This window comes from Ictidomys tridecemlineatus, chromosome 4, assembly GCF_052094955.1.
Source record: "Ictidomys tridecemlineatus isolate mIctTri1 chromosome 4, mIctTri1.hap1, whole genome shotgun sequence".
NCBI lineage: Eukaryota > Metazoa > Chordata > Mammalia > Rodentia > Sciuridae > Ictidomys > Ictidomys tridecemlineatus.
The window spans coordinates 79,864,085-79,891,727 of record NC_135480.1 but is presented as its reverse complement, the minus strand read 5'-3'; the positions used below and the strand labels follow the sequence as shown (position 1 = coordinate 79,891,727).

General features: G+C 40.0%; 1 protein-coding gene across 1 annotated transcript in view; it reads left to right on the top strand.

Moving 5' to 3' along the window:
- Nucleotides 1–27,643, top strand: part of Smco4 (single-pass membrane protein with coiled-coil domains 4) — a 69,674-nt gene that overhangs the window by 18,975 nt on the left and 23,056 nt on the right. The gene's annotated exons all lie outside the window — the stretch shown is intronic.

Below are 27,643 nucleotides of genomic sequence, written 5' to 3'. Positions count from 1 at the left end.
AATTCTCAGTTTTCACTCTTTGTTGGATTTTCTCCTGTTTCACTGTTTTTCTCTCTGTTATGCCCAAGACCCTGGGTGGGTGCAGGGAGGTGGTGAGGCCCCATGAGACCACATAGGTGGTGACAGCATCAAATAGCCACCTCCTGTGTGCATAGCTGTTGACCTGAGGATTCCCCCTCTTCCACTTTCCCTACACTTTTGAGGAGTAAATACGAGTCTATGGAATTGGCATGTGCTTAGTCCTCCACAGCTTTCCCCCACGCTGACAGGAATGCTGCTGCTTAAGGTCATTATATTTGTTGATGTGCCTGAGTCTTGGGTAGTTTGCAAGTATCCTCTTATCTAGTACTCCCCGAGAGCCACCACCTTCCCCATTTTACAGACAGGGATTTTTAATGGAAGCCACGGATGTGACACTCTTCAGTAGCATAATTTTGTTCATGTTATAGTTTCCTCTGGAAGTTTCCTGAAAAACATCTGAGAAGGTGTTTGTTTAAGTCGGCTTCTGGAGAGGGTGAAAGAACGCCTCTTCAGAGTTGTCTGCCGTTGTCTGAGGGGTTCTCTGTCAGGAGTGTCTGGACCCAAGCTGGGTCCTCTCTGAGCATTTCCTAACTGTGAGCCAGGCATGGCTTCTTAACCTCGCTGAGTCTGTATTCCATAAAGTGCAGATAGTAATAATATCTAAAAGAAGCTGTGGTAAGATATAAATGAGAGAGCGTGTGTAAGATCACCCAGGGCTTAATTAATGGGTTACTATTTGTCATTTAGTTTTTTAGTCATCATGACTTGGAAAAAGCACAGATCTCAATACTAAAGTTGAGGCCTGAGAAACTCCCCATTCCTAGGATCAAAGGCAACTGACCTTCCCTGCAAACCTTCGCCCAAAACAAGAAGGATAAAGCATAAACAACCCTTAGTTCAGGTAGAATCTTTCTGAGCCTTCCCATTCATTTTGGTCTTGGGAGTTGCTGCTCTAAACAAATCCATGTTAACTACCTGGCTTCTCAGAAATGCCTGGGCCAGTGGTTTAAAAATGAATTTCCAGAAAAGGATTTTGGAAATATTCTAATTGTGCATATTGGATACATCTCGCCTTCAGTGCATGCAGTTTCACTGATTATATAGCTGTCTTGAGGTAACTTTTTCTGCTTGAGGTGACTTTTAAAGGCCCCCTGGCCTCACCTCTCAAAGACCCCCCACTCAAGCATCTAATAGATTCAGACTTTCAATCACCCAATGCGAATTCTTTCTCCCCCTGATTTCCCTCCTTAGTTAAAATTTGAGTTAGAGAAGTATGGGGGAAATTCCAGAAGAGCCAGGAGAGGGACCTGTGAGTTTGATCATTAGGGATTCCAATTTTGTGTATATTTGCTGTGTGATCTTGAGCAATTCTTTTTACTTCAGGCATTGAGGAACTTGCAGTCTGTGGGGGATGTTGGCTTGCAGATGTGCTTGTGCAAATATTGCTGTGGGTACAGACGATTATTCTTTTCTTCAGAGGTTGAGTCTTGGCATGGTGGTGATGGTAATGGTGGCTTTTAAGTCATAATGCATTATGAACTAGAAATTTGCAAACCAAGTTTTCTACTGCTAATGGGATTGCAAATAGGATTAAGGACTGGGCTCCCCAATGTGAGATGTTTCTCCTTGGTCTCCCAGATTTACACCACCTGGGGTAGATTATTTCAGTTATGTGCATATCATTCTCCTGCCTAGTATGATAGCAAGCTCTGCAGTGGCAGGGACTTGGCCTGTCCCTGTTGTATCTTAGGCATCTTGTATCAGACTTCTGAATACAACTGACATCTACTTGAACAATTTGGGATCACTTCAGATGGCAGAAAGAAGGCAGATTAGATTGTCTTGGCAGCTGCAGCTATTTATTTTGCAGAATTGCCTTTCAGCCTCTGAGCGGGTGGAGGTGGTGGTGGTGGATGTACTGGAAGTCCCTTGGGGCCAGGGATGCTGACTGTGCTCGTCTTGCCTAGTGCTGCCACATAGCCAGACTTGTCTCCCTTCCCTGCACCAAGTCCACACCCTTTCCATTGAGAAACATGGAACCCATCTGTCTTTCTTTACCATTCCCTTTGTCCTTAACCCAGTACTAAGTACTCAGCTGCTTGGTTGGCCTGTTGAGAACTCATTATTGTTTTCTATACAGACTTAGAAGAACAGACAGAACCATGTTAAGGACCATTTGCAGAATACGCTTCTCACAAGGAAATGCGAGTGTAGTCTTGCCCTTGCGTTATGGATGAGGAAAGCAAATTTACAAAATACCACCCCCAAATTGTGTCAATTTGGACTTTAAACTGAGGATACTGGGGAAATAGCAAAGGCAGGGAGGGGCTTTCTCTGAACCTGCCTTATCTACCTGAAGACAGATCAACCAAAAGGAACTCAAATGTTATGAATCCCCTCCCCTTGGGTCTCAGCAACCAGGGAAGATTAAACTTGTATCACAGGAGAGGAGACCCACAGAAAGGGAGCTGGAGAGTGACACCATGCCTAGGCATTCAGTTTTTCTAGAAATTATTGGCTCTAAGTTGCCTGCATCTTCCTATGAAGAGGGAATATAAGCTTCTATATCTTCCTGGGTTTTCAAGTATGTACAATTCTTTCTTTTTTAAAAAAATCTATTTTTTAGTTGTAGTTGGACACAAAACTTCTATTTTATTATTTTTATGTGGTGCTGAGGATCGAACCTAGGCAAATGCTCTACCGCCGAGCTACAACCTCAGCTCCTGCATTATTCTTTAATATGATGTCCTATGCAGTAAATAAATGTATAACTTTTCTTCTATTAATCTAGCTATGGACAGGTTATTTCATAGACTCAGAACCTTAAAGATTAGAGGGAGAGTTTTTATTTCCCTACAATACGAAGCATTTGATAGTGAAGAACTGGAATTATGAAGTCCAAGAGTCCTGGGTCTGAATTCCGTGTGTGCAGTGTCCCAGTGGTGTAACTTTGGGTAACTTCCTTCATCTTTCAGCTAGATATACAAATGGCACCTACCTTACAGGTATTGTGAGCATCAGGTGAGAAAAATTCTTCAGTGTGGTGATGGACATCTGATAAGCAGCAAGTAAGTGTTATGTGCTGCTCTTGGTGTTATGATTAATATTTAGGATTACGTGACTCACGTTGGGTCCCAGCTGGAGCCAGAACCCCTGCAGGAGTTCTAGAGCTCTAGCTCTGTGATGCTTGTGGATCTTGAACTGAACTTGTAGCTGGAAACTGTGGCTTGGTTGTGGCAGTAAAATGAAGTGGATGATGCAGCTGTGCATGCAAGGAGATGTCCTGAGTTTGTAATTTAGAGAGAACAAAGACTTTCATCAATAGGGAAGTAGAGCTAAGCACAGTGGAATAGAGAATGTGAGGCTTTTCTTGGGAAAGCCAGATGCTCTTTATTTCATCAAAATCAACAGTTTCTGAAACCTGAAGGTAGCAATGTATGTGGTTAGCTTAAACTGGTGGTTTTACATATAACCCAGTGATATTTTAGTGGACGCTCCAAGATATGGAAAATGCTGACTTCTGCAGTCATCTACTGGGCCTACCAGCACCACTGTGCACTCAGAATTAATCACTTAAAAATATGTGACTTGTTAAAGGTGTATGACTCTGGACAAAAACCCAAAGGGACTGGATTTTAGAATTGGCCCCTGATTTTCAAGTCTGGGTCTTCTTATTTCTGTTGTTCAGGCTGGAGAATACTCTTTCTATTCCCCCAAAGTTAATGATTTGTTCTTTATATCCTTAAGGCTGATTGTTTTTATTGTTTGGGGAGAATATGATTTTAGATACTGAAAATTACTTAATGGTAGAAAGTTTCTGGCTTATACTTCTCCCTTGTTTGGAAGCAGCATAGTTTAGGGACAGTCAAGTGTAATGGTTAAGAGCATATATTTTTAGCCAAACTTAGGTTCCTATCCTGTCTGTGCTTCCAACAAGCTGTGTGACTTTGGGCAAGCTCCTTAACCTCTCTATATTCTATCTGTAAAATGAACTAAAAATATTATTACCTTATAGGTTGTTAAGAGGAGTAAACTGGGTAACATATGTAAAACTCTCCATATAGCATCTTCATTAATTCTTCAGTAAATAGAAGCTATTACTGTCATTATTGTCAGTATCAATGGAAGGCCTTCCAGGAGATCATGAGTCTGGACCTGGCTTTGCCATTGTTAACAGTTGTCCTGGGTGTGTTGCAGAATCTTTCTGGATCTCAGTATTATTTGAAACGAGGGAGTTGCCCAGACACTACAGATGTGGTCTATTTCAACTTTCTGCCCTCCATGTTGGTTGCCTTGTTCCTTGTCAGCCCTCTAGAGGGGATGTTCCCCGCTAGGATTGAGGAACTCTTTTTTTAATAGCTACTCTGCTAGCTATTGGCCCTAATAACCCTTCCCCCCCCTTGATTTTATATTCTTAATATCTTTCCCTCTTCCTGGCTCTGCCACATGACTCTCATGTTTTATCTTTTTTTCTAGTGTATTTCAGATTGAGGGTCTGTCCTCCTGTTGGATTAGAATCAAGGCTCAGCATGGCTGGGCCACCACCTGGGATGTTGCAAATAAAGGTGGTCCCATCACTTTGTTCTTGGCTTTTAGATGGTTTCTGTTCTATGCTCCCTAGCCTCAGCCCCAGCTCCACCTGCCTCTGAGGCTGAACAGGAACACCCTGTCAGGAGGAAGGAGTGGCTTTTGTGATCCGTAATAAACTGCCTTCTTGCTAGGTTTACTTCCTGGCCTTTGGTTTAGCTTGAACTTTAAAGAGCTTACCAGAGCTAATCTTGGTGTCATTTTATATTTTGTGCAGACTTTTTTGTTAGCTCTGACTTTTGCCAAAAGTGGAGCTGTGATATTAGTCTCTGGCCAGCTGTTGATGTTTCAGGCTTATCTTCAGGTTCTCCCAGACAGAATGCACAATGAATTAATTGAGCTATTTTTCAGTCCACTTCCTTCTAATTGAACACCTGCCCAGTGAGTGCTGCAGCTCACCTCCCATTACCTGATTTGCCAGCCACCCCTGCCCCGTCAGTGTCTTGCTCCTATCAGCAGACTCAGTCTTGTCATTTATAGTTGGTTACTGTGTTCTTCAGAGAGCTTTTTCTCCTTGGCTGAATTTAAAGGTGCCAATGCATCCTCTTTAGGTATAGTCCCTCTGCACTGCCATCTTGCCGCTGCCAGTCAGAATTATTGGTGACTCTAAGCTTCATAAAAACTGCTGAAAGACCAGGTGCATAATGAGGGCACATGTTTCCTGGGTTGGTGTTCTCTCACTTTTCTTTCCTTGATCTCATACTGTTTCTAGCCAGTCGATCTTAAAATGCTGATGATGGTTTAGACCCAATTAGAAATGATCTTTTAAGGTATAGGACACAAAATGGTGTGTTTTTTAAAAACTGCTGACATTTTTCACTTTAGAGACTTACAGTCTCTAAAGAGAAAAATGAGAAGGAGGGCAAGGGAATCCAGTCTTCCCTGATCACAGAAGGTGGTCCTTGTTCATGGCCTCTGTTTGTCCTCTGTTTTCTTTGGTTGAAAAGTCTTACCACCAACCATGTAGCTCCTAGTAGAGTCCTGTCTAGGTGTGATTTTGTTGTTAAAAATATCCTGGGGACATAGCAACCCTTTGTTAATTATTCCAAGGAATTGCTTGCTTTAAATTTCTCTTTGTGGTATTCCTGGCCTTTTAAAAAAGTGGTGTACTGTTTGTGTTCCTTCTGCCCAGGTTTGAATATTAAAAAATGGAATGAGAGTAGAAAAAAAATTTTTTTAACTTCTTTGACTTCACTGTGGTTTTATATTTTGCTTTCAGTTTCCTTTTGACTTTTCCTGGTGGAATTAGAAATTTTCAAGATATTTTAAAGGGGCATGGTTCCTCAAAAAGTTAAACATAGAATTACCATAGGACCCAACAATTCCATCCTAGCTATGTACTCAAAAGAATTGAAAAGAGGGACCCAAATCTTCATAAATGAATGTTCTTTATAATAGCCAAAGGTAGAAGCAACACAAGTTTCCATTGTTGAATGCATAGATATACAAAATGTGATGTATCCATATTTATAGCCATAAAAAGGAATGAAGTACAGACATGTGCTGCAGTGTGGTAAACCTTGGAAACATGATATAGGGGAGAGAAACCAAACACAAGAGGCTACATACATGTAATTCCATTTTATTATAAGAGATATCCAGAATAGGCACATCATGCCATAGAGACAAATGGGTGGCCGCTAGGGGCTGAGGGAAGGGGGGGCACTGACTGCTTAGTGGCTGTTGTTTTTCTTTTGAGGTGATGAACATGATAGAATGACACGTTCAACACAGTTGCACAGCCTTGTAGATATCTAAATGTTCCTGAAGTGTACTTTTCAAGAGGGTTTACATATGTTATATGAGTTTTGCCTCAGTTCCAACAACTCGAAGGTGCAGCCATATATGTTTTTGCCATGAAAAGCTTTTAAAGTGACACCACATAGAAATTATTCTCTGGTGAGGCCCTTGAATATGGGTATGAGAAAGGAGTGTGGAGTCTGTTGGCCAGGGCTGGGATCTTGGCTTGTCACTCAGCCACCAGGTAAGTGAGCCCTGCATGTGGCCTCATCACTCTGTCTGCTTTTGTCTTCTGTAAAGAGGGCTTAAAAGTAGGTCTTCCCTCTGAGGGTTGCTATGAGAATCAGATGAGATAATGGATATAAAATGCTGAGCACACTGGCAATGCTTAATAAATATTAACCTTTATCTCAGGGCTGTGGAAAGAGAAGGAAGTGGATTCAGGGATGGAAGCAAAATTTTAGAACTGGAGAAGAAATGGGGATTGATATCAGCCTCTAGGTTTAGGTTAGATCTTTGAGAAAAGGACAAAATCACCCTGTTCTCTAGACTCCTTTCAGAAGTCACCATAACCACTTGTGGCCAGTGCAACTCATGAGGGCTGACTTCTCCCAACTACAACAGAGTATGCAGACGCACTGAGGACAGTGCTTGGTGGATGGCAAAGGTTCTGGAAGTGAATGAACCAAAGAAGGAAAAGCTGGCACGTTCTGGTAGTCTCAGTAAGGCTCCTGGGATGGTGGCCCTGCACACTTCTCTCTGAGCTGCCTGCTCTGCACCAGGTGGTCTTGTCATCCCTGAGACGTGCCCACTTCTTCTCTTAGCCTCCTGATACTTGCAGGGTTTTGAGATACTGGCTTCGCCTTTGTGGGCCTGTTGTGTGTTTCTGATTCCTGTTCTTGTCTTTGGAAGAAACGACCTTATCCCCTGGGCCCAGGTGGATGCTGCAGCTAAGTAGAGGACTGAGGCAACCTGGCCCTCAAATGTAGCTTCCATCCTTCAGCCAAGGGGGAGGAGGGCAAGTGGCGTGGCGGGAAGGCTAGACTGACCCTAATGTAAAGAAATAGTTTTTATTGCTTCTTATCACACAGTTGTGGAGTAGGGATCTCTAATTTTGGGATACTACTTGATGTAAATGGCTTGTTGATCTCTTTCCTAATTCTGTTTGCACTAAACATCTTTACTGCAAAGTTAGCACCTTGTCACATATTGGTGGTTCTTCACTGTGGATGTTTTTCAGTTTATTGCCCAAATAACATTGACTGTTGTAGAAAGATCACTGGACTTGAGGTCTGAAGAGCAGAGCTTAGCAGTTACAGGATTTCATTTACTTAATTTGCCCAACCCCCTTCTTTTGGGACTGGCAGACATTCCCCCCCCCTTCTTTAGAGGCACTTCCTGTACTCCTTCTTCAACTCTTGGGGCCTACCTAGTGTGGGTTTTGGTCCCTGTGTTCTAGGTCCACTGCACTAGCTAGGGTTCTTCCTGAAAAAAAAAAAAAAATTAAGTGAAAGGAAGAATGTATTATGAAGACCTGGTGTCTCAAGAGAATCCAAGGCAGTAATTGCGACCATGTAATAAATAGGTTGTTAAAATAGGGCCTTTCCCTACTTCTGTTTCTATAGAGACAGCAGGACATGGAGATTCTATACCAAAGTGAATGTGAAGCAGCCTCTGTTTGTGTAGAAATTGCAGTGGCAAAGCACAGAGCCAGATTTGGACCCTGCACCAGAACAAAAGTATTAAAATGGAGGCCTGAGGATTGATGCAGAGAACTTGTGTCTGTCCTGTTGTTCCCACTATCCTACTAGCCCAGGGTGGGACTGGGGAGAGGCTCAGAGGCCTGGAAGACAGTATTTCAAGCCTTGTCTCTGGACTGTTGACCTTGAGGCCAAGAGCCTCTCAGGAGTAGAGACCCTGGAATGTTGCCTGTGGGGAAAGCTGGTCTGCCTGGGTTGGAGGAAGCTGCAGGCAGAGAGGGGACACTTTCACCTGAGAGACCCTGACAGCCTTTGTCATCAAGAGTTCCTCTTTTGCCTCAGCTAAGCAGAAGTGTTTTCTTCCTGTAACTTATAGCCACAGGTCCAAAGTGATAAGCATCCTGACCTTCAGTGACTCCCTGAATTTTCTTACTTGTGGCTTTTCTCATGTGCACAGTGAGGTACCTGTAATTGTCTCACAGGTACATGATCAAATAAGTAATGTACTCGAAAGCATAGGGGGCCTATAACATAGGAGACAGGGAGGCTGTCACAGGTTTTGTGATTATTTCATCAATCACCTGATACCAAAGATTTGATAATCCTGAACACCATTGGTTTTCTTACTGCAAATTAAACATTCCTTCAGAAACAAATGATGCTGTTAGCATCTTTTTTTTTTTAATCGCAGAGTTGCTTGAATTGACTTATGTATTTTTAGGAAATGAATGAATGGCTTTTGATAAGTTATGGCCTTTCCAAGCCTAAAAAAGGCTTTTTCTGCGTTCAGTCTTAATTATGTCCTGGGGAGCAGAGAGTGCTACCTCTGCATCAGATGGGCTGTTCTTCATGTTTCTGCGACAGGGATAATGGTGCTAAAATTTTACAATAGTTGCGCATTTATCTGGCTTTGGAATTCAGTAGCTTTGGATTTAAGGCCGAAGTTGCCAACTACTAAACTGTGCTGTCTCTGAGTCTTGTCCTGTCGCCTATAAAGTGGGAATGACTGGGGATTACAGGAGATGATGTACTTGAAGTCCTTAGCTATGTCTGGTAGGGGATAGGTGCTGAACCAATGCACTGTTACTATACAAAATGGTAGTTTCAGAAATAGTTGCAACTAAAGGGTGTAAGTCTAGAAATTATGAATCCAAGTTTAGCATTTAATGCCAAAGAGAATTAATATAAAAACAAATGAATCAGCTACTGATGTGTGCCTCCTCAGTGCAAGGAGTGAGGGTAGAGCAAATACTGCAGTTGGGCATTGGAGGTAGCCAAGGATTGGGAGCTGGGAGGCTTCCTGGAGATCTGGAGCTGATGGAAAATGTAGCAAGGGAAGCAATGTGAAGAAGGAAACATTGAGTGTGTTCTGTGGAAGGCACCACATTTTATTTATGTGTGTGTATGTATGGCCTAATATTTTTCTTTGGTTTTTTCTTTATTTTCTTGATTCCATACCAAGTCTTCTTAGTGTTTCTGATTATTATGACGAAAATCCATTCCCATTATAGATCCCAGAGTGTATTTTGTTTGTTGACTCATTTTCCTCATGCACCATTGGCTTTTTGTTGACCCACAGCTTTAAGTGATCAGAATTCTCCTAACAGATTCTACTTATTTTTGCCTTATTTTAATTTTTCTGCACTGGTAATGGCCTTCTGGAGAGTTATGTCTTGTTGATTCTCAGCCATTCATCCAGCAGACGTTTATTGAGCACCTACTACAGGCAATGTACTGGACATTATGCTGGGGAAGTCTGGGGAATGGAAAGATCAGTGAGACAGTGGTCCCCGCCCTGAAGCTGCTTGGTGAGTAGAGGAACAGATGGGCAGACAGACTCTAATTAAAGTATGATTAGTGCTTTATGTTGGTCAGATAAGGAAAGACTTTCGGTGGGAGCCCCAAGTCCCTGAGTTCTCTGTGGGCTACTTGCCACTGTGTTTGGTTCATGAGGTTCTCACCTGATAAAGCAGTCTGGACATAAGCATTTTGTTGTTAGTAACTAGAGTTGTGATGTGAAATCTCTGCATAGTAGCCTGCTTGGGAGAATGCTGAAGGTTCCTTTTGTCACCTACACCAAATCCTCCTCCAGGCAGAAAGTCTAGATTGAAAGAGAAAGTCTAATCTTCCTTTCCTCCTACAAACTAAAACTTGTTCCTCCTCCCAGGATCCCCATCTCAGAAATGTCATTGTCATCAACCCAGAGGCCCGAGAGCCTTTTCTGCTTTCTCTCCCTCACCCTCGTATCCAGGTGTTCAGGAGTCCTGTCAGCATGGGCATGGGTGATGGCGGTGTCTCCTTCTGCTGCCTCCTCCTTTGCCATCACCCAGCTGTAGGGAAAGATCCTCATTACTGGATTCTGAAATTAATTTAGAGGCTCTTTTCCAGCATTTTAAAAATAAAGAAACAGATTGAAAAACATGAGAGTATGCATAAGGTTTAGTTTTGTGACTTGTGTATAATATAGTTTTTTTAAAAAGGGTTTTTGATATATTGACTTATTTATCTCCCACAACAGTGTATACAGTAAGTTCCGTTATTATCACTATTTTACAGATGAGGTAACTGAGACTCAGGGAGGTTGAAAAGCTGGCTCCAGGATGCAGAGAATGCCAGTGTTCCCTGCCAGGCTCCTGCCTGCCTGCCTGCCTGCCATAGACTGTGTCTGCAAGTACTTGTGTGTACATATCCAGCGTTGCAAAGTAAAGCTTCTTACTCACAGGTTGTGGCTTAAAAAAAAAAAAAAAAAAAAAAAAGTTTCTATTTGATAGACCTTTGTGTATGCATTTTATGCCCTCCATGACTCTACACTGTAGCTACAGTAAACTTTTAACATGCAAATCAAATGGTGCCTTCTTCCAATGAGATCTTCAAAGACTCTGTGCTCTTAGAAGTATGAAAGTATGAAATTGGGGTTTCCAAGGCCCTGTGCAGTCTGGTCCCTGCCTGCCTCTCAACAATTCTGTTGAATGTCTTTTTGCACCCTGGCCTTTTAGCTCCTCAAATCTGCCAGACTTTGAAAGACCTCAGGACTTTTGCCTATGCTCCTATGGCCTCTCAAACATAAGCTTCCAGAGTACCCTATACTGCATTCTTGGTAGCCACAAGACATGGTTTCCAGTTAATGTCTGAGGACAGAAAGGGCAGGAGAGCACAGTTCAGCTCCCATATCTACCCTCAAGGGCAGCATCTGGAGTATCAGTATTTACTAGGTGTTCCATTAGCTATGGGAAATGAAAAAAGAAAAAAAAAATCTTATTTTTGGCCAAATTGATTATCCTTGTCAAAATACTCCTTACTCTTTTTCTTCCTGTCTCATCTTTCTCTCAATGGCTACCTTTATTTCTTTGAATGGATCACAATCTTTTGATTTTGGTTTTTTTTTCCTATTGGATTTTTTTTTTTCTTTTAATCTATTGGATTCCCAATTCTCCACCTGAATGTAGAACTGCTGACCTACATTTGTTGAGCACGCCCTGGATCACTGTGGGGTGGGCAATGTGGTCTAGTCCTGGGGCCTCAGATCAAGAGTGCAATTCAGTCAGACAAGCTTCCTGGTAACTGTGTAGGCCTCTGTCCTGTCTAATGGTGACAGGGCAGATTATGTGTGAGAGGCACCTGGCGTAGCAATGTTGGCAGTTCAGGAAGCTGGTTGTTTTTTTGACCTTCGTTGGGTCTCCTTGTGCTTGACAGTGTGCCCATGTGATACATGCTGCGTGTACCAGAGAGGCCAAGAAGACTGGCCCAGGCCTTGTTGGATCCATGGCAGTTTTTTACCAGCTGAGCATGTGTAGTTCCAGGACAAAGCCATTCAAATTCCTTTTCCAATTTAAAGTTCAAGTATTGGTGACTTTTAAAACCTTGATATTTGACTTTGGGGAGCTTTCTGGGCTAGGTTCTTTGCTCTTAGAACTCTGCTTTGACCCTGAAGTGGTAATTTATAGTGATATTAGTAACAGCCTCTGTTTATTGAGCATCTGCCCCATGCCAGGCCTGTGCTCAGTATCCAGGATGCAGTGGCTCTGCTTCCACCAACCTGTGAAGTGGACTCCAGCCCCCACCATTTTGCAGACGAGGAAACTCAGGCCCTATGAGTTTGAGAAAATTGCCAAGGGTTTCTGTTTAGAATTCCCTATAGGACACCTTTCTCAATTTAGTAACAACTATCCTATTAATGGCTTTTTCGATTTAAAAAATAATGACTGTAAGCTCATTGAGAGCCAGTTTTAATAATTGTCTCTTGTCTCCCCTATGTGATCCATGTTCTTGATTGGTGTAATCAGACTTTTCCTGGTGAGATCCTGGCTCAGGAGGTCCACTTCGCTCTAGAGGGGTTTCTTGCTTGGTCTTCCCACCTCCAGTGGTGGGAATATATGTGGCTAGAATCCAGGACATTGCTGATTTTCTCTCCTTGCTACTGTTTATTTCTAAATGCTTCTGTTTGTCTTCTCTGGCTGCATTCATCTTCACTCTTTACTGCTGTTGTTTATTGCTCTTTGCTCGCTCCTATATTTTTATTTTCCAGACTTGCCTGAAATGCATCTTGATTTTGTCATCTTTATGTTTTTAAAGCCCTGCACTTTGTTACTGATGGTTTCCCTTATTTTGCAGAATTTTATTTGGTTGCAAGTCATTGTGCAACACCCTGCTTTTCTTCTTTTTCCACCATTAAATTTTAATATTTTGTGCTCCTTTATAGAAATTTGTATTTCATTTCTAAGGTTGTAATAATGGACCTTCAGTGCCCTACGATTTGACTTATCATCGTACTTACTTGTTTTTAGACTTATGTTCACAAAGTAGAAGGCACTTTTATAGAATCCTCACTTTTTTGAAAAGAAAATCCATGCATAGCATTTTGGTAGTCTGCACCATTTTGGCTTTTATAAGATCATATTGGAGCACCCTATCATGGTGTCAAAGACCACTGGGGTCCCTTTCCCTCCTGCTTCTTACCTCACCTCCATTACTCCCTGCCTCCCAGCATACTACACCAGTGGTTCTTGACACTGGGTTTTACGACTCCTATACTTAAGCTCTTTGGTCTGATTTTTAAGACTTTCATTTATGTGAATTATATATTCACATAATACTACATTAGAAAGTAAATTTGAAAAGATTTTAAATTTTTATTAAATTAGTTTAACTATAAGAATAATAAACCCATTAACATGATAATGTGAATAACATTTTTTAATGAAAAGTAACTTATTTTCAAACTACATTTAGTAAGAAGAGTGAGACTGTTCCTGTTTTTTTTTTTTTTAGATCTCTTTACTGTCTGCTTTAATGGAAGACAGCTGGGGTCTCATAAATGACTTTGTTTTCATTCTGCTGCAGTGTGCAGTGTTGGTTGAAGTATGTGCAAAAAAAATCCAGCCTTACCCAGATAGGTAGTTGAAAAAGGGAAGATTTTTTTTTTTAAATAATCTTTTCAGTTAATTGAGGGCAGTCTTTGAAACTACATCAGAACTTGACAGTAGCAGTTTCTCAAAGTTTTGTCACAGTGTGAAATCTGAAACCATACGCATAGATTCTTTCTCTCGTAAATTGAAGTCCACTGGTCCATATTGCACTTTGAAGTATCTTTTATGCCTTATTTTGTCATAGAATGTTAGTCATTTGGAAAATATTAAAATATCACATTTAATATCAATATAGAAATATATCAGAATATCATATTTGCTTATTTTACTACCATTCTTACCTAAACACTTTTAAGTATTGGGATGCTCTGAAACTCATAATACAAAGTTTTCTACATTTTACTCTTTGAAAATTCACATTTTACCTTTAACAACAGATGTCATCAGTTTTCCTAGAAGTAGTAGGCTCACTTTATTCATTTGTTGAGATTGCCTATAAATACTCAAATCTGAATAACCATCCTTTTTCTGTCAGTCATCTTTCATGTAAGGATGGTGTTCCTTGAGAAATGGTGGGATCTGCATCCTGTGGCTGAGTCACAGCAGTACTCTTTCTTCCCGGCAACCTGCAGCTGAAAAGCTTGATGAATGCTTGCCATTTGTCATGTGGGATACCGAGAGAACGTGAACTAGAGAGAAGTTATTTAATAAAATTAAGATTTTTTTTACAAAACTAATAATTTTTGCTGCTCCGTAGAAGACATTCTTAACTGAAATTGACATTAAAAACAAATAAAAAATGAACTTCAAGTGTGTAATAGTGGAAAATACAAGTACTAATATGGTCAGGTGCCACTATTTTGATTTATGCTAAGATGCCAGCAATTTTACCCACCATTGTTTTTGCACCTTTAGTTCAAATGTCAACACACTTGAAGATAGTTTGACCTTGCAGGATTCCCAGAAAGGGTTGTGGACCATATTTTGAAAACCACTGGGTAAGACCCAGACATATGTATACACAGTGTTCTTGCTTCTTCTGCCGAGGCTCCATTGCCAATTGAACGCACATCTTCACTACCACCTCTTGTGTGTACACATATGCATATATACATAAGTATGTGTTTATATACATGTATGAATCTGTGTATTTGTGTATGTACCAACTAATATTGGTTATAATCCTGTCTGCAATGGTCTCTTCTAATAGACTGAGCCAAGTTTCATATTTATCTTGGGGGGAGGAGCACTGAGTACTATGACTGGTACGGGTAATCACTTGTTCCATGTTAGTTATCTTTATTATTGTCATTTTCATCATTATATGGGCTTAATAAAGACTTAAATACTTTTGAAACAGACGAAGAGGTTGGGTTAGTATTCCCATCATTTCTTTAGAACTGTTTTTCTGTGATATCAGTAAGTGAAAGCACAAAAGGATTTGGGGAATGCTCAAATAGGTTCCTAATTGAAGGAGTTTCCAGATTCTTTATTGTATAATGTACAAACTTAAGAGGGGTAGGAGGCAACAAAACAAAGCATTTCTCAAGCTGAATCATTTGTGAACCCTCTTTTCATAGCATCACTCAGAGGATTAGAGTCTTTAGCATTTTCTTGGGAAGTAATCATGCCTCCTGGCTTTTCCATTTTAACAGATGAGGAAGTTAACTATCCATATTCATTCTTGCATTAAATTTATATTTCAGCTATTTGATGAGTACCTCTTAAGGTAGACACTGCTAAGTGTGGAAATACAATGGTAAGTGGAAAAAAATAGGAAAGTGTTAACACTCTTTGTATGAAGTGGGTGCTTAAGTGGGAGATTCCAATATTCGTTAACTAATCACTGAAATTACCAGTGTTCTGAGAATGGTTTGTAGGAAGAACACAGTGCTACATAATTTGGTTTTTGATTGACTTGAGTCTTCCTTTCAACACTAATGCTGGTATCCTTGTGGTTCACATGACTGAAGATCAGCGAGAGGGTCACCTGTTGCCCAACTCCTCCATCCTTGAGTAGCATTGGAGATATGTTTTAAAATGTGAGACAACCTCCATATAGTGCTTGACACATAGTAGGTGCTGTATATGTTGATTAGCAAAGTGAAGAATACATAAATGTGTTTAGGAAACCTGGGGCCGCAGGACATACCCTGTACTGTAGTCTTATCACCCCTAACCCCCTGTGTTGTACTGGGTGGACTGAAACCACACAGTGTGTGTTTCATGCTCCTTTGTTCTGACCTGGCCCCATCTTAGAAGGAACCAGTGACCTTCATATAAAGAAATACCACACATGTGCTGTTTTCTATTTTGGTCTAGTATTACCCACATTTAGGGGAAAATGTTAACACTATTTATATGAACAGATTTAATCAGAGGACGTGTTGTTAACATAGTGAAATTGGCCTTTGGACTTATGACTGCCTGGACAGATGATAGCAGAAGAGTTTTGCAATAGAATAGCCCCGGAGTCAGGAATTTTGTAAGGTTAGGGTCATGTGTAATTTGATGTTTCATTCTATGAAGTCACCTACAGAGAAATCGAACATTTACATGTTTATTCACTGGTGCTTTTGGCTCTTTGTGTGTAGCTACAGACTGTGGGCTGGATGAACTCTGGGAATACATAAGATTCTCCTCTCTCCGCTACCACATGCAGTCAGGTAGGCAGGAAGACATTTACCATCTCAGGTTATCTTCTTGCTTTAAAGCCTGAAACTCCTTCAGCCTCATTATGTGCTGCCAGAGTCTGAAAACTAATAGGCTTTTGAGAGAAGGGGTGAGTGGAGTCACTTGGAGAAAAACATGCATCTAGGTTGCTGATTATTTCAGGTGTTGCTTGAGATTGAATTAAAACAATTATTAGGGAGTTTTGGATCTCTTGATTTCTAATCTTTGTGATTGAGTTAGAGTTCCAGAAATGTCTTGAATTGCTAATTTTAAAAAAGATAACTTTTTTCTTTGTAAAATAATTCACACTAATTATAGAAATTTGGAAAAATATCAAAACGCATAATGCTGAAAATTACCCATAATTTGACTATTCAAAGATAATCACTACAAACATTTTGTTGTATTTGCATATATTTTTACAGCATAATTAAGATCATTGTGTATAAATTCTGATTTCTACTTTTTCCATTTAACTTATGAATATTTTCTCCTGCATTGAGATCAGTGTAGCACAGGAGCTTGTATGAATTGCTTGTAGCGGCTGCAACAAATTTTTGTAAACGGAGTGTCTTAAAACAACAGAAATTTATTCCCTCACAATCCTAGAAGTCAGACATCCCAAATCAAGGTGCAGGCACTCTGCTCTCTTCAGAGGCTCTAGGAGAGAATCCATTCTTTTCCCTGCCAGCTTCGGATAGTTGCTGGCATTCCTTAGCATGTCACCCAGCACTCCAGTCTCCTCTTCTGTGTTCATAGCCACTTTTGTGCACATGAGTGAAGGGAGGATGGAGTTAAAAAAATACAAAACTTACCTTTCTTATGAGGACCCTTGCACTTAGAACCCAACTAGAAAATGAAGGGTATCTCTCTGTTTCAATGTAACTGACTTAGTCATGTCTTCAAAGTACATTTTTCCATATAAAGCAATTTTTATAGGTTTCAGGATTAGGACCTGATGGCTCTGGGATCATTATTCAGCCTACCACAAAGTGTAAGAGCACACATCCTGGAGTTGACTGTGTGGGCTCAAATTCTAGTGCCAGTTGTGTGTGATGGCACACACCTGTAATCCCAGCAGTTTGGTAGGCTGAGGCAAGAGGATTGCAAGTTCAAAGCCAGTGTCAGCAACTTAGCAAGGCCCTAAGCAACTTAGTGAGACCCTGTCTCAAAATAAAAACAATAAAGGGCTAGGAATATAGCTCAGTAGTTCCTTGGTACCTACCCTACCTCAAAAAAAAAAAAAAAAATTCCAGTGCCATCTCGTAGGAGTAGGATGACCTTGAACAAGTGTCACGACTCTTGGTGCTTCCAATTTTTCAGATCTGTGAAGTGGGAGTAAAAACACCTACTTCCCTGAATTGATATAAGGATTAATTTAATCATTTTCTCTTTTTGACAAAATCTGTTTTCAGCTTTTTATGTCATATATGAGGCTGTTATGGATATCTTTGAGCATTCCGTTTTGTTCCATTTCAGATTCATTCCCTAGTGTAGAATTCTGGAAATGGAATCACAGTGTCCAAGGGTGTGTACAACTTGAAGCCACTTAATAAGAATGTGCTAAGTCAGTTCCAGCAGGATTGTGCCTATTTCACTCCTATCAGCAGTTAGTGAAGAGAGGGCTGGTTTCACTGTGGCCATGGCTATTATTGAATATTATCATTTAAACATTCCCAGGTACTTGACATAGTCTGTCCTGTAAGGCTGAAGTGTAACAGGGCAAAGGGACATGAAACACAGTGGCTTCTTTAGCAAGGAGGATTCTGAAAGTGGAAAACTTGTAATGAGAAATGAAATCCTTCCTTTGTCAAGTTTCCAAATGCCTTCTCCATTCTGTTCTGAAGCTGGAAACTTCCTGAGTGTTTTTGAGGCTAGGCAGTGGGGTGTTGGGGGAGAGGATGTTTTAGTAGCAGAGCAATGCTGGATACATGAGGATTTCAATACATAGTTTTGTTTCTGTTTTCAGACTTTACATATTTAAAATTCTAAGTGCTTGATGGGATGAGGGAGGCACACTTGACCCAAAAACAGTTTGATTTAATCACTTTATAACTAAAGGCATATGAGGCATAGAAGTCTGGAGTGGGAGAGGGCAGCCCCTTCACTGGCTGCCAGTTATCTGGGAGACCAGACCTGCCCCCTGGTAGCCTGCTTTCTTTCTCTGGGGAGTCCATTGCAGTCTGTCCTGCCTATCCCTGGACTCTGGGTGGTAGAGGAAGACCAGGGATCCACAGTATGGTTCTACAGCATGTCTGCTCACAGGGACCCACATCAGAAACCCACTGCTGTTCAAGCTGTTTGGAAATCAGCATGGTGATTTCATTTTCTCCAGTAGTTAGTTGATATGAATGTACAGTATATACAAGGGAAAGCTTTTCACACATGAATTCAGGAATACCTAGATCAGTTCTGGGCTTAAGAGATACATTCGTGTCCTGATTCCTGGAATCTATAAATGTTACTATAACTGGACAAATGTTTTTGTAGGTGTTATTAAGTAAGGATCTTGAATAAGATCAATCCTAAGTGCCATCACATGTGTTCATAGGAAGCAATGCAGGGGTCACAGAGAGAAGGCAATGTGAAGATGGGGCAAAGATGGGAATTTTGCAGCCACAAGCCATTGACTGTCAGCAGCCCCAGAAGATGGCAAGGACAGGGCAGGGAAGGGATTCTCCTCAGAGCCTCCAAGAACATGGTATTACCTGTCTCTGGTTTTCAGATTTCTGGTCCCCAGAACTGTGAGAGAGTAAATTCTGCTGTTTGAAATCACTTAGTTGGAGTTTGTTTTGATAGCCACAGGAAACTTGCATACCAGTCTGTGCCAAGTTCAAGACAGTTCCATGGATTATGTATGTAACAGGGTAGCCATACCATTGTTGTTAAAGCTTAATTTCTGTCCTTGTCATGAATCAGCAACACAGAGTTGGTGGATGGCACTGGTTTGAGACCACCCTTTGAATTCTACAGTTTATTTTCTCTCCCTTGTTTTATGGCTAAGGAATCTGAGAGGCCCAGAGAGAGGCCATGATAGGGCTGGGGTCGGAGCAGCAGGTGTCTTTGCTGCTTGGATGGATAGACAGAGCTGAGTCTGGATGAGTAGACAGTAGAACTGCCCTTAGGCTTGTTCTGCTGGCCAGCTGGTATCCCTGTTCTCTACTCTGCTGAGTGAAAACGGAAGCTCCAGTGAACCCCTGGAGCTTACTATTCAGGAGGCCAGAAAGCAGGGAAAGCTTTTGGTGCCTTTGCTGCAGCTAGGGAGCCAGTAGCAGCAGCAAGCAACTGCCATGAAAGCAGGGAGGTCATTGAGGACTTTCCATGCATTTATTTTCCAGCCCATTGCTCTAGTGTTTGTGGTAGGGGTCATATCTTCTCTTTAGAGTCTAATTTTAACTTTCTCTTTTCAGAATGGTAATTATTTCTTAGAGAATAGGGACTAGACTCCAGGCATGTTAACTTCTTATGCTGCTCAATTAAGGTCCCAACTCCTTAACTTGGCATTCATGATGATTCCCTTCTCCTTTCTAGCCCTTCCTTCCAGCCCTCTCTTTTGTGTACCTTAATCTCTGCATTTTACCTAAGTCATTGTTCCCCAATGGGACTAGGAGAGGTGAGGTTCTTGAAGCCTCACAGAGGTGAATTTGTGGTTGACTAATCCAAGAACTAGTGGAAAATTATGGCAAGGTGATAGAGATTGCCATATATCTTTAACATTTTTGATGGAAACATGTTTACATTCACTAAACATACTCAGAGATAGGACTGGGTTTGTGGCTCACTGGTAGAACACTTGCCTAGCATGTGAGGCACTGTGCTGCATGTAAATAAATGAACAAAATAAAGGTCCATCAACCACTAAAACAAAAAACAAAAACCAAAAACCAAAACCAAAACCAAAAAAACAACACTCAAAAGGTTGAGCTGCCAGAGGACTGTGGCCATCTAAGCAAACCAGGCAAGACCAGAAGGAGAACTTCCCAGCTGAACTAGCACTAAATGACCACCAAACCAGGGTTAAGTGAAATATTTATTGTTTAAGACAAAAAATTAATTAAAGAGGAAGAAAAGGAAGTGCAGTAAACCAAAAATTACCTTTGAATTGTCACACTTCTTATTTTAGTAATGATGGGCATCATATCATGATTCAGTTGAGCCTTGCTTGCTGTAGACATGTTTCAGATTCTGGTGCATTTGTATTTTCAATGAAATTCTCACTTGCTTTGTTACAGATAATGCTGGTATCACAAGCCCTTTCCTACTTGGGATCTGGGCCTCCATCTTAATGTTTAATGCTACTGGAATTTATGAATTACTTTGCTGGGTCTACACTCTTGAGTCTCACACATCTCTCTCCTCTTCTCCCAGATATTATAGGACATTAATTCAGGGGCCCATAGTACTTTCTCTCACCTCTTATTTTTTCCAAGGCATTATTCCTTTACCCTTCACTTTTATTTCTATTTATTTATTTATTCTAATTAGTCATACATTGACAGCAGAATGCACTTTGATTCATAGTATACAAATGGAGCACAGTTTTTCATTTCTCTGGTTGTACACGAAGTAGAATCACACCATTCGTCTTATCATATGTGTACCTAGGGTAGTGATTTCCATCTCATTCCACCATTTTTTCTACCCCCAAACCCCCTCCTTTCCTTCCCACCCCTTTGCCCTATCCAAAGTTCCATTCCTCCTATGCACACCCCACCCCTAGCCCTATCGCCATTATGGATCAGCATCCACTTATCAGAGAAAGCATTTGGTCTTTGGTTTTGGGTATTGGCTTACTTCAGCAGCCTACTTCATTCATTTACCTGCAAATGCCATGATTTTATTCTCTTTAATGCTGAATAGTATTTCATTGTGTATATATATCATAATTTTTTTTATCCGTTTATTTATTGAAGGGCATCTAGCTTGGTTCTACAGGTTAACTATTGTGAATTGTGCTGCTATAAACATTGATGTGGCTGTGTCACTGTAGTAGGCTATTTTTAAGTTCTTTGGGTATAAATCGAGGAGTGGGATAGGTGGGTCAAATAGAGGTTTCATTCGGAGTTTTCTAGGGACTCTCCATAATGCTTTCCAGATTGGTTGTACCAATTAGCAGTCCCACTAGCAATGTCAGAGTATGCCTTTTTCCCCACATCCTCGCCAACACTTATGGTTGTGTGTATTCTTGATAACTGCCATTCTGACTGGAGTCAGATGAAATCGTAGTTTTGATTTGCATTTTTCTAATTACTAGAGATGTTGAATATGTTTTCATATGTTTGTTGATTGATTGTATATCTTTTTCTGAGAAGTGTCTGTTTAGTTCCTTAGTCCATTTATTGAGTTATTTGTTTTTTTGGTGTTAAGTTTTTTGAGTTCTTTGTATATCCTGGAGATTAGTGCTCCCATTTTGTAGGCTCTCTCTTCACCTCATTTATTGTTTCTTTTGCCGAGAAGAAGCTTTTTAGTTTGTATCTATCCCATTTATTGATTCTTGATTTTGTTTCTTGTGCTTTAGGAGCCTTGTTAAGGAAGTCAGGACCTAATCCTACATGGATGAAGATTTGGGCCTACTTTTTTCTTCTATTAGGTGCAGGGTCTCTGGTCTAATTCCTAGGTCCTTGATCCACTTTAAGTTTTGTGCATGTGACAGATTGGGGCTTAAATTCATTTTGTTGCATATGGATTTACAGGTTTCTCAGCACCATTTGTTGAAGTGGCTCTCTTTTCTCCAAAATATGTTTTTGGCACTTTTGTCTAGTATGAGGTAACTGTATTTATGTGAGTTAATCTCTGTGTCCTTTATTCTGTACCATTGGTCTACAAGTCTATTTTGGTGCCAATTCCATGTTGTTTTTGTTACTATTGCTCTGTAATATTGTTTAAGGTTTTGGTATTGTGATGCCACCTGCTTCACTCTTCTTGCTAAGGATTGCTTTGGCTATTCTGGATCTCTTATTTTTCCAGATGAATTTTATGATTGCCTTTTCTGTTTCTATGAGGAATGTCATTGGGATTTTGATTGGAATTGCATTAAATCTGTATAGTGCTTTTGGTAGTATGGTCATTTTGACAATGTTAATTCTGTCTATCCAAGATCAGGGGAGATATTTCCATCTTCTGAGATCTTCTTTAATTTCTTTCTTCAGTATTCTGTAGTCATTTCACCTCTTTTGTTAGGTTGACTCCCAAATTTGTGTGGTTTTTTTTTTTTTTTGAGGCTATTGTGAATGGGGTAGTTTTCCTCATTTCTCTTGAGGATTCATCACTGATGTACAGAAATGCATTTGATCTATGGGTGTGGATTTTTTAGCCTGCTACTTTGCTGAATCATTTATTAGTTCTAGAAGTTTTCTGATGGAATTCTTCAGAACTCTAAGTATCAAATCTTATAATTGTCAAATATTGATGGTTTGAGTTCTTCTTTTCATATTTGTATCCCTTTCTTCTAATTGCTCTGGCTAGAGTTTCAAGGACTGTGTTAAATAGAAGTGGTAAAAGAGGCTATCCCTGTCTTGTTCTAGTTTTTAGAGGGAATGCTTTCAATTTTTCTCCATTTAGAATGATGTTGGCCTGGGGCTTAGCATAGGTAGCTTTTATAATGTTGAGATATTTTCCTATTATCCCTAATTTTTTCTAGTATTTAACTTGAAGAGGTGCTGTGTTTTGTTGAATGCTTTTTCTGCATCTATTGAGATGATCATGTAATTCTTATCTTTGAATCTATTGATGTAATGGATTAGATTTATTGATTTCTGTATGTTGAACCAAACTTGCATCCCTGGGATGAACCCCACTTGATTGTCATGCACTATTTTAAAAATATATGTTTGTATGTGATTCTCCAGAGTTTTATTAAGAATTTTTGCATTTATGTTCATTAGAGATATTGGTCTGAAATTTTGATTCCTTGATGTGTCTGTGTTTGGTTTTGGTATCAGGGTGATACTAGCTTCATAGAATGAGTTTGGAAGGGTTTCCTCTTTTTCTGTTTCATGGCTTAATTTGAGGAGTATTTGTATTCTTCTTTGAAGGTCTTGTAGAACTCAGCTGTGAATTCCTCTGGTCCTCTGACCCTGGGCTTTTCTTGGTTGGTAGGCTTGTGCAGGACCTTGTGCATGCGAGGCAAACATTCTATCAGCTATATCCCTAGCCTGGTTGGTAGGCTTTTGATGGCGCCTTGTATTTCATTGCTTGAAATTGATCTGTTTAACTTGCATATATCATCCTGATTCAGTTTGGGTAGATCATATGACTCTAGAAATTTGTCTTTGATATTTTTTATTTTATTGCAGTATCAATTTTCAAGATAGTTTTTAATTATCTTCTGTATTTCAGTAGTGTCCATCATGATATTTCCTTTCTTATCACAGATTTTAGTAATCCAAGTTTTTTTTTCTCTCTCTCTCTTCATTATCATGGCTAAAGGTTTATCAATTTTATTTATTTATTTCAAAAAACCAATTTTTTGTTAACTTTTTCACTTGTTTTATTTTCATTGACTTCAGCTCTGATTTTTATTATTTCCAGTCTTCTACTTTTGATGTGATTTATTCTTCTTTTTCTAGGACTTTGAGATGTAATGTTAGGTCATTTATTTGTTGACTTTTTCTTCTTTTAAGGAATGAATTCCATGATGCAGTGAACTTTCCTCTTAGTACTGCCTTCATAGTGTCCCAGAGATTTTGCTATGTGGTATCAGTGTTTTCATTTACCTCTAAGAATTTTTTAATCTCCTCTCTGATGTCTTCTGCTATCCATTGTTCATTCAATAGCATATTATTTAGTCTCCATGTGTTGGAGTAGCTTCTAATTTTTATTTTATTGTTGATTTCTAATTTTATTCCATTATGATCTGATAGAATGTAGGGTAGTAACTCTTATTTTTTTTATATATTTGCTAAGAGTTGTTTTGTGGCATAATATATGGTCTGTTTTAGAGAAGGATCCATGTGCTGCTGAGTAGAAAATGTGTTCACTCATTGATGGATAAAATATTTTATATGTGTCTGGATTGTTATGTCTTGTTGATGTATGGTTTCCTTAAGCAGTATGAAATGTCCTTCTTTATCCCTTTTGACTAACTTTGGCTTGAAGTCTACTATCCTTTATGAGGATAGAAACCCCTGCTTGTTTACACAGTCCATGTGAGTGGTATGTTTTTTTCCCAATCTTTTTCTTTTAGTCTGTGGATGTCTTTTCCTTTGAAACAAGTCTCTTGAAAGCAGCATATTGTTGTTGTTTTAATCCAACCTGCCAGTCTATGTCTTTTGATTGAGCTTAAGCCATTAACATTCAGGGTTATTATTGAGACATGGTTTATATTCCCAGTCATTTTGGTTTATTTTTGTTATTTAACTTGACTTGGTTTCTCCTTTAATTGGCTTTTCCTTTAGTATAGTGCTTCCTTTTGCTGATTATCATTCTCTCTTCATGGAATATTTTGCCAAAGATGTTCTGTGGTACAGCGTCCTTTTAACTTTTGTTTATCATGTAAGATTTTTATTTCATCATCGAATCTGAAGCTTAATTTTGCTGTATATAAGATTCTTGGTTGGCAACTGTTTTCTGTCAGAGCTTGGTATATATTGTTCTAGGACTTCCTAGCTTTGAGGGTCTGTGTTGAGAAATCTGCAGAGATCCTAATTGGTTTCCCCCAATATGTAATCTGATTTCTTGTGGCTTTTAAAATTCTCTCCATATTCTGTATGCTAGGCATTTTTATTAAAATATGGCTTGGTGTGGATCTGTTGTGATCTTGTATACTTGTTGTCCTGCAAGCCTCTTGTATTTGATTTTCCAATTCATTCTTCAGGTTTGGAAAATTTTTCTGATATTATTTCATTGAATTTATTGTTCATTCCTTTGGTTTATATTTCTGTGTCTTTTTCTATCTTTATAATTCTTAAATTTGGTCTTTTCATATTGTCCTATAATTCTTAGATATTCTACTTATGGTTTCTTACCATCTTCACTGTGTGGTCAACTTTTTTTTTATGATTTTTTTTTCTTTTTTTTATTGGTTGTTCAAAACATTACAAAGCTCATGATATATCATCTTTCATACATTTGACTCAATTGGGTTATGAATTCCCATTTTTACCCCAAATACAAATTGCAGTATCACATCGGTTACACACTCACGTTTTTACATAATGGCATATTAGTGACTTGTATTCTGCTGCCTTTCCTATCCTCTACTATCCCTTCTCCCCTCCCCTCCCATCTTCCCTCTCTACCTCATCTGCTGTTGTTTATTTTTAAGATTTATATAGTTTGTCTTCATTGTCTGAGGTTCTGTCTTCCAAGTCATCTAATCTGTTGGCGATTCTATCTATTGAGAATTTTTAAATTTGGTTTATTGTTTCCTTCATTTCATGGATTTCTGGTTTTTTTTCTTTAAGATTTTTTTATCTCCTTATTGAAGTAAGCTTTTGCTTCCTGTATTTGCTTATGTAGCTCTTTATCGAAATGATCTTTTATTGCCTGTGTTTGCTCTCTTATATCATCCTTTAATTTGCAGAATATTTTAATTACATACCTCCTGAACTCCTCTGACATTTCTTCTGTACTGGCCATGGATTTTAATAATGTAGTATCTTGGTTTGTTTAGAGACTTTCTTCCCTTGTTTTTTCATGTTGTTCATGTGTCTTCCCCTCTAGTGGTATGGATCTGAGATATTGCACTTTTTACCTTGTACACTTATAGTGTCCCTGAAGGATTCTAATACCTCTTCTTTAAGGGGAAGATCAATATTAACAGATCCCAATGCAAACAAAGCCTTAAACCAAATAGCTCCTATTATGATGTTACAGTTTTGTTGCAATAGACAGAAATGGTGATTTCAGTAATTATATACAATATAAACAGTAGGTTTACAAAAGGGTCTACAGTTTCTAATGGTGGATAAAGAGTGAATTTGGGGGTATAGGATGAGATGTTAAGGATTTGGGAGATGAGGATTAGAGGTGTTAGATCTTAGGAAGTGTGAAAGAGGAATCAAAGGAAGTTGGCTGGTAGCAGGAGAAAAGAGAAAGAGACTATGGGGACAAGTAAGTGGGAAGAAAATAGAGTACAAAAAAACAAAAAAAATCAAGAAAAAGAAAATAAAAGATTGAAGACTATACAACATAACTGCAATATACTATTCACACATCCCAGTCTTTAGTAGCCTAATGCATGAAAAGTACTTGCTTTCACAAATGTTTGGGATGTGAGGGCAGGAAAAGAGAGAGAGAGAAATGAAAAAAAAAAAGAAAGAAAAACAAATCTCTAAGGAAAATTAAGGGATTGTTTCTGTTGAAGTTCAGTATCTTCTTTGCTTTCCTTCTCACCTGGTAGGTGGGGCTGTCTGTTGTTTGCTGGTATCTCCACCCTCAGGATGGTGAAGGTTATTAGGGTGGGAGGGTTGGTCTTGGGGGTGGAGCTCCTGGAGGTAGGATATAGCTTCTCCTGTTCCTAATTGGACGACTGCATCCAAGGATCTCCTTTGGAGCCCACTTGTGTGATGTGGATACCTGGTCTTATCCCTTTATATCCCCTGTAGACCCCACGATTCCTGGTCTCTAATTTAGTCTTCAAACTGTATCACACTCACCTCCTCCCTTTCTACTTCCCAATCAGGAACCTCTTTCTCTGAGGTCCTGTTTGACTGCGGTCTGGGGCCTGTGTACCTATTGCAGAGAGCTGTTTTGTATTGGACAGATTAATACCAGGCTTTGCAAGCTACCGGCTGGCCACATAGCTGCAAAAACTGTGCAGGGTAGTGGCTATGTGCGGGTGGGGGGTGGGGGGCGCGCAGGGTGGTTGGAGGACTGTTGGTACCTTAATATTGCTTTTAGGTCCCAGCCAGTATCTCAAGATGGGAGTTGCCCCAACTAAATATGGAGATGGTGGTAGTGAGCATAACTCAAGATGCTGATGAAGGTGTCCCAAGATGGAAGTGTCCGCTTTTAGAGATGGCTGGGCAGTGGCAGTGGGCTGCATGTTTGGAGATGCAGCTCTATGGTGTGTAGTGCTACAGTGGGTGGCTGTCTCTTCTCTGCTGCCTGGCTGGGCTTTTACATCCTGTCCAGTGTCCCCAGGTGCAGGCTACCATGTGAAGGGGACTGTAGCAATGGTTGCAGTGTCCCAAGATGGAGGCGACTGGGAGAGTGCCATGGTGGTAGATGGGGGTCTGCATGGGTGTGCTGGCTGGGCGTCCTGATGGGTGTAGCTGTCCAGGATTCTCTAACTCACAGAGCAAAAGTATTCCCACTGCTTGAATCCTAGGTCATGGAGCCAAGGAATGCAACTTCCCTCTAGCTCGCCATCTTGAATCTCCTTCACTTTCGTTTCTTTTTTGAGACCTGACTCTGGATCTCTCATTTTAAAATTGGTGTTTGTTGGTCATAGGAAAGAGAAGTGCTCTCTTGCCAGCTTAAGTTAGGGGATGGTTTGCTCAGGAATGCTTGACCATTCCTGCTGGGAACTGGAGCAGGAAGACCCCTCTAATTTAGGGGCTGCATGATTCTCATTCTGTCTGATGGGGACAGGGTGGCTGACAGTGGTGGTAG